This window comes from Sorex fumeus, unplaced genomic scaffold (genome assembly GCF_029834395.1).
Source record: "Sorex fumeus unplaced genomic scaffold, SorFum_2.1 ptg000265l, whole genome shotgun sequence".
Lineage (NCBI taxonomy): Eukaryota > Metazoa > Chordata > Mammalia > Eulipotyphla > Soricidae > Sorex > Sorex fumeus.
This window is the reverse complement of record NW_026606322.1, coordinates 25,891,098-25,898,957: the sequence shown is the minus strand read 5'-3', so window position 1 is coordinate 25,898,957 and position 7,860 is coordinate 25,891,098. Positions and strand designations below refer to the sequence as shown.

Sequence of the window (7,860 nt, the reverse complement as noted above, 5' to 3'; positions counted from 1 at the left end):
TTTGGGTATAGAACCCAATTGCTAGTAATGGGAGCAAGGGGAATGCTGAATTGAAAAAGGAGAGGAGACTTATTAACATTGTACTTGTATAGTCAATAAAACGTTTTCACTTATATGTTGCAGAGCAAAAAGAAATATCACTAAGTTCATTAAAAGAGTGACAATTCACATTCTTTTTCAGAATATGCCTTTCTTTTATTGTCCTAATTGCAAAAGAAGTTTGGAAACAATAATGAAATATTTTGCGTTTTGGAAAAAAGTTAGAAAGCACTATATTGCTATCAGTCCCCCCTTATCATGAACTAAACTTTAAAACCTGATTTTTTATTATTCATATTTCAAGTAATATGAAGAAAGCATCATCTATCCATGTCAAGGAATATCATTACTGTCTTTTTCAGTTGGCTTGAGGTATATCTCACCAAATCTTAATTTGTGTGATTTTTTTTATTTTGATTTTTTTTGGGGGGTCACATCCGACAATGCACAGGGGATACTCCTCGCTCTGCACTCAGGAGTTACTCCTGGTGGTACTCAGGGGACCATATCGCATGCTGGAGATCGAACCCAGGTCTACTGCATGCAAGGTAAATGCCCTACCCACTGTGATATCACTTCAGACCCAGGCTGGGTGCTTCTTTTTAATCCTTGATGTTCATCCTAAATTAAAGGTAATCAGAAAATTTATGTTCCAATACACTGAGACACTATTGATAACCAAAGGGGAAATAAGAACAATTACTTCAAAGAACTCTTACAAATTAGGAAAGAGCAAAGATCTGTGTGGTCACTCTGCCAAGACTCTTGTCCTCAGGAACCCCAGCAACTTTCTAGCCCACCTACCCACCCAGGGTCTCATAGATAATCTGTCTCTCCAAGCATGTGTTTTTAAAACAACCCATCAACCTAGTAAATAAGGATGTATATTATGCCCAAGTTAATGACGTTCAACACTAAACTTTGTTTATTCATTCTTTCTATTTCTTTTTCCATGAGAAGATAGGATAATTAATATATGTGCTAACATAACCCTATATGCGTATTAGTCATATTAGTTATGTGGAAAATAAAAATATATATATTTTTAATCTTTGCTCTCTTGAGACATGTTTATTTAGAGGAAACTATTTTATTTTCTGTTCTTTCACACAAATAGCTCAAGTACTCTGTACCAGGAATAGCAGAAACTCACCTCTGTCAGGGGGAAATTCTAGCTTCTGTTTATTTATATATACTGTCTTTCTCCTCAAAAACTGCTGTTCTCTATAATTTAAATGTCTGCATAAATAGCAGTTATGTAAACATTAATGCATCAAAAACTATCATTTTAATACATTAAACCTTAATGTATTAAGATTTAATACTTGCAAATCTTGGAAACTAAATATAAAGCAATCATATTTTTTCCTCTAAGGAAGGAAGGAGAGGGAGTCCACAATCTTTATCCCCCAAAGGTGCCCTGTTAAACTTTGTGAGTTAAAACATTCACTAGTATTGCATTTCAGTAGATGTTCATTTACCTCTATCTCTGATAAGATGCTCTTTTTTTTTTTGGTAGTTCTTGTGGAACAGCTCATTTTACTACAGTACAAAAGTATTTAATAAGAGACACACCCGTACAGAAGAGCACAGCCTATAGGTGATCCTCAAAACTTCAAAAAGCCAAGTAAAAACTTTGTACAGATTATTTTAAAAAAGGAAACTTGGAAGGCCTGTATTGGGATCTGAAAGACTATTCTAACATAACCCCGTCTCTACTTGTGGCCTGTTGTCCAGCACTGCTCTCTCACCCGGGGATGATGGGGGCAGCAGAGGCGCTGTCTTGTGTTCCACCTGCTGTACTGGCCCAGCGAACACCATCTTGGTAGGAGGCGTCTCATAGGATGAGGGAACTGCAGGGCCTTGCCCAACAGGAAACCAAAAACACTGACTTCTACAGAGAGGGTCTGATGTACAAACCTGCGCCAGCACTCAGCACGCTGTAAGAAATGTGTGCTGAAAGTAGACTATAGACTGAACATGATTGCCACTCAATTCCCCTTTTGCAAACCACAGCACCCAAAAGGAGAGAGATAACAAAAGGGAATGCCCTGCCACAGGGGTAGGGTGGGATGGGGGGGATGGGGGGTGGGAGGGATACTGGGATCAGTGGTGGTGGAGAATGGGCAGTGGTGGAGGGATCGGTACTCAATCATTGTATAACTAACTGAAACCCAAGCACAAAAATTTGTAAGTCTACAACTGTTTCACTAACAAAAATTAAATAAATAAATAAATAAATAAATATCATAAAAAAAGAAAAGAAGTCTGGTTGGCTCCCTCATAAGCAAGGAGCCCCTGGCACACAGCACATACAAAGGGCAGCGGAGAAGTCGTCTCTGCATCTTTCACCACACTGACCGGAAATAGCACTAAGCACAGAATACTGTGATCCCAAAGTGGTTGATCAGGAAAGACCCAAGGTGAGATCTACTAGGTAGCCTGAGTGTTCATCTCTAAAACCTTTCTTTTTTTTTTTAATTAACAAAACTGCTTGAAAGAGAGCTCTAGAAACCGTTGCAGCAAAAACAGCAGACGGGACCATGATACAGGAATGCAACTAGAAGACATGGGAGTTTTCAGATCAAGGATGTTTCTCTCCACCGACTCCTCGAGAGGAGACTGGCTTGGTAAGAGGAGGGAGCTTCAGGAACCCCAAGACAGGCAGCTGACTTGAGGGACGCCAAACCCCACTGAGGCCCGCAGGTATAAAACTCCAGGGGTGCGGGGGTGCGTCTAAGATTCTGAGTGCCCAGAACAGATGCATCCGGGGAGCAGTTATGACGCTGCTGGGTTCTTCCTTCCACTGTGGGACACTCCAACACTAGGAAGGAACCCCCAATGGGGGGATGCTTGTGGACACAGAAGCCAAAGGGGCTCCAGTGTTACTGAGCACAAAACAGGGTTTTGGGAGGGTCTGGAGGGTCTGCTCTGCCCCAGCAATACTTAACGTTAATGAAGACCCGTGGGGCAGTGGGGCTTTCCGGGACATAGTGCTGTGCAGTCACAAGCCGACGCAATTCCCAGGCCTCTGAGGGGTTGCTGAGAACCAGCCACGGCCTGCAGGTAGGACCTATGATGGGAGGTTGTTCTGGGAAGTGGGGACAGTGGATGACTTGCACAAGGATGTCACCACCAAACCACTGCTCAAGTCCAGTCCCCGGCCTTCTTTCTCATATTCATTAAAAGATGGTGTGTAGGTGAGTTTATTCTCTTCTGTGTCTTCAAACTCTTTGTAGTACTTATCCCATGAAATTTCTCTGTAGTAATTGGAACTCATCATCCATAATGTCCTCTAAATACCCAACTATGGCATCAAATTCTGCTTCAGAGGCTGAAGAGTAGAACAGCGCCAAGCTCTCCTCCTCCAGGGTGTCCATCGCTGCGGTGCCCCTCCTCCCAGGCCGCAGCCACACCGAGTCGGCCGGGCCATCCCTGCTGCCCAGCCCTGGCTCAGCTGGGCCGAGCTCCACCGAGGCCGCAGACTCTGCAAGCTGCACCTGCTGAGCGCCTGCATGCGAAGTCGGGCCTCAGCCCCCAGCGTTGCAGCTCTGCGCCCCCGGCCAAGCCCCCTTGGGCGCAGCGCACCCCGAGTCGCCTGCAAGACGTTCTTTTCTTTATGCATCACATATTTTCATATTTTAATTCTGAATTTGCTAATTTCAAGATTTCATCAATGTGTCTTTAAGCAAAGTAAACCACTTACTTGTGGATATCAGGCTCCCAAGCTGAACAGTGATCCCTCATTACTCAAATAAAACATTTGCTGATATTTCAAATCAATGACAATCCACATAATGTTTATATTAGAATATACTTTTCCCTCTGAAATCTGTGGGATTTTTTTCTATCGACTTTTTTCATTTCTTAATTTTTTAATAAAAAATTATAAAGTCTATAAGTCATAATTTATGACTTTTTTATTATAAATATTTATAAAGGTATTCATGAGTCATAAAATTATTCATGATTGAGTTTCAGACGTACAGTGTACCAACACCAGTCCTTTCACCAGTGTCTAGTTTCCATCCCACTCAAAAGTCCAGCCCACTTTTATGGCAGAAACTGTGGTTTAAAATACTGTTAGTCAGGAATAACACATTCCAGCACCACCATTTCCACCAGACTGACCACTTCCCTCCACTACTGGAAAGAAAATACAGTACTCTTCTTACCACCTAATTCACACCCCCCACCCCACCTACCATCACCACCATGTAGTGGCAAATTGCATGATTTCAACATTTTTTTTACAGCCAAGTATATTACTTCAAGTTCTATATCTCTGGGCTGGAGTCCTCCAGAAATTATTGAAGCTCTCAGTGCCTGCTACCCAGGGGTCATCGGGCATTTAAGATTTGGAAGCCAATCTCATGTGGGATGGAAAAAAAGACCACTAAGTAAATGATGGAGGGATCACTTGGGATGGTAAATGAATGCTGAAAGTAGACTACGGACCAAATATCATGGCTTTTCGGTGCCTATGTTGCAAACCATAACACCCAAAAGGAGAGAAAGAGAGTAATAGGGAATGTGACTGCCACAGAGGTGGGGGGAGGGGTGGTGGTGTGAGGGATACTGGGAACATTGGTGGTGAAGAATGGGCACTGGTGGAGAGATGGTTTACTTGAACATTGTTTGACTGAAACATAATCCCGAAAATTTGTAAATCTGTAACTATCTCATGGTGATTCATTAAAATAAAAAATAATAAATTAAAAACAACAATATTAAAAAATAATTAAAACTCCCATTACAACTTTATGCATTTTTAAAAACCTTGCTATTAATCATCTAGAAAACTGAGTACCGGTAACTTTAGTGGGAAAGATTTGCTTCAATGTCATTTACTGCTTTTATAATCTGCCAACTTGACTAATAAAACGAAGTATCTGTTTGAAACTTTATATAAGAAATAAAAAAGTATTTATACACCTTCAAATAAATAAATAAGAAAGACACTTCAGCCTTCTCTAAAGTGTACTCTCAAGACAGGCCCAAAATGGACCACCAGAATTAATTTAGCTTAGCTTAACAGGGGCCCACATTGCAAAATAACTTGTTTTTCTGTCCCTGAGCAAGGAACTCAGATACAGGTGCAAGTCACGAGAAGGGTGAGGGTCAGACCAGATAACCAGATGGTTCTCAGAAGACCCAGGACTGCCCTAAAAACCAGGACATTCCTAAGCACTGACGCAAATGCTGATCTTTAAACTATAGGATAAGGAGTGATGTGCTTTAAAATGGATTGGTCAGGAAAGTGTGGGTTGTTACAAATATATTGGCTATGAAATGCGCAGGCTCTGCTGTAACGGCCGGTGAAGGCCTATATAAGATACCCTAGGAAGAAGCTCGGGGTCGGGCCTCACACACAGGACCTGTGTGTTGCTGTGTACGTGTGCTTGACCCTGGCTAGCCAGCTTAATAAACTACCTGCTTGCTGATTGAAATAAATAAATAAATAAATAAATAAATAAATAAATAAATAAATAATGGTCCCTGTTAGCTATGATGATCCTAGTAATGTGAGCCAGGTGGTATAGTGGATAGGCTTCTTACCTCGCTTACAGTCAACCTGGGCTTAATTGCCCGCACCCCAGATCATCTCCCGAGATCTTCCAGGAGTGATCCCTGAGCATAGATAGATCCCTCAGAAATCCTGAGATAGCTGGGTGTGATCCTCCCCCCACACACAAATAAATTATAGTAATTATTTATTCCATCGGCCTTCATGGAGCTCTTAGCACTCTAAGTAGAACAATGTGGTAGGCAAAACTTTTTTACCAAAAGAATATTTTGTTTAATAGGAAGGAAACATGTCAATAATAACCACAGAGTCTAGAAAAACAGAGAACAATGGAACAACGGGAGAGCAGGTACAATGTGGGCAGGAAAGACAAGCCTTGCCAGGGGACACAGAAAAGAGTTTCACAGAAGAGTTGAATTTCCAAGGATGAGCAAGAAGGAAGCTGCTGAGTAAGGAGCATTGGGTAAAGGCATGAATAAGCATATTCCTTATATCCTCATGGAAAATCTAGACACCTTTCCAAAGCGAATGCTTTGACTACTTCCAGAAGAGTAAGTAAGCCAGGTGAATAGAGCTGAGAAGGCAGTGAGGAGGAAGATTATCAAATTCAGAAAATGAAGATTAGAGGAGCTTGTAACTCAGTATTTCTAAATGACTGGAATAGTGGAAAAAGGAAAAAAAAAAGAAGAGAAGAAAAGAAGAAAAAATACCTTATTTCCTAGTGTAAATATTTATAAACCAATCGTGTGTGTGTGTGTGTGTGCGCACGCGCGTGTGTGTGTGTTGGGGGTTTGGGGAGTGGGATCCTCCCAAGAAGTGTTTAGGAGACCCAGAAATTCTCAGCCAAGCAGCCAGTGTATCACCATAAGGGAATGAGAATATGGAGCTGCCCAGGCCCCGTGGCTCCAGGGATCCTCCAAGCCACTAGGAACAATGCTAAGTCCCCAGGGTTGCACCCAGTGGTGCTCCAAGAACCATTTAGTACCAGAGACCAAAATAGGTCAGGAGCATATATAATATCTATTGGACCTATCAAATTCCCCACTGTACTATCTCTCATCCCCTAGAAAGAATCTTTAATGATATTAAAAATTAATTTAGGGGGGTTGATTTTATGAACTGAAAATTTATGGGCCCCCAACCTCTGTTTGATCTATAATCCATGTGATGGTATTTTGGAGATTGGGACTTGAGTGGTATTTAAGGTTTGTAATGAAGTGAGAAGGGGAAACCATGCCAGATGTGAACATGCAATGATGAGAATCTTATCAACTGCAAGTTAGAGAGAACTCTCCACAGAAACTGGCACCTTCATCTTAGACATTTATGAAAAAATAATTCCTATTTTTTACATTGCCCAGCTTATGGTATTTGAGACAACAACCTGAGTCGACAAAGATGTTGGGACTAATTTTTAAAATAAACTTTAAGGGGCTAGAAATATAGAACAATGATAAGAGTCTTGCTTGACACATTAAGCCAATACCAGTTAGATCCTGGGCACTGCATATAGTCCCCTGAGCACTTCCAGGGGTGATCCCTGAGCAGAGAGCCAGGAATAAGTCCTGAGCACAGCCCGCCATGGCCCCTAAACCAAACAACAAAATAAAATAACATTTCAAACTTGATAAACCTGAGTTACATACTGAGATTTAGGAAACAGAGGTGCTAACCAGGTAAAATGTTTCAAAATTGAACAATGTCCGTTTCTGTCGCCCAAGTCGAGCTGGTCTCTTCTCCCCACCCACCCAGTTCAGTTTTCCCACAGCTTCTCGAACCCAGGACTCAGATCTCACCATGCAAGCTACGAGGCGTCCCCCAGACACCGCGAGACAAAGCAGATCTGAGCCTCTCTGCCTCTCCTTTCTGCTGCCCAAGCCGAGCTGGTCTCTTCTCCCCACCTAGTCTTTACTCCCCACACACCAGGTATCCGTGGGGGTGTGGCCACTTTAGAAGAGGGCGTGGCTTTTAAAAGTGGGCGTGGCTTAATTTTGGGCCAGCCTATACTTACGCGACCGCAAGTAGTTTTACTCAAACCAAGAAATCTAACCCCTACACCTACATACGAACATGAAGAAACAACGCAAAACCCTGCCACAGGGAGACGACGAGGAAACAAGTCCAGAAGCCTCAGTAGGTGCTAGCCACCTTAGGGACCTCTCTGACAAAGAATTCAGATATGAAGTCATTAAGATGTTCAATCAACTCAATGAAACAGTCAGAGAGATATCCAATAAATTGAAAGAGGATATGAAAGAAACAATCGATCGCATAATTGACAAAATACAGCAAGA

The 7,860-nt window shown here is 42.0% G+C and overlaps 1 pseudogene; it reads right to left on the bottom strand.

Moving 5' to 3' along the window:
* Nucleotides 1–3,112: 3,112 nt before the first annotated feature.
* LOC130018459 (ADP-ribosylation factor-like protein 2-binding protein) lies at nucleotides 3,113–3,419 on the bottom strand (annotated as a pseudogene).
* Nucleotides 3,420–7,860: the final 4,441 nt, after the last annotated feature.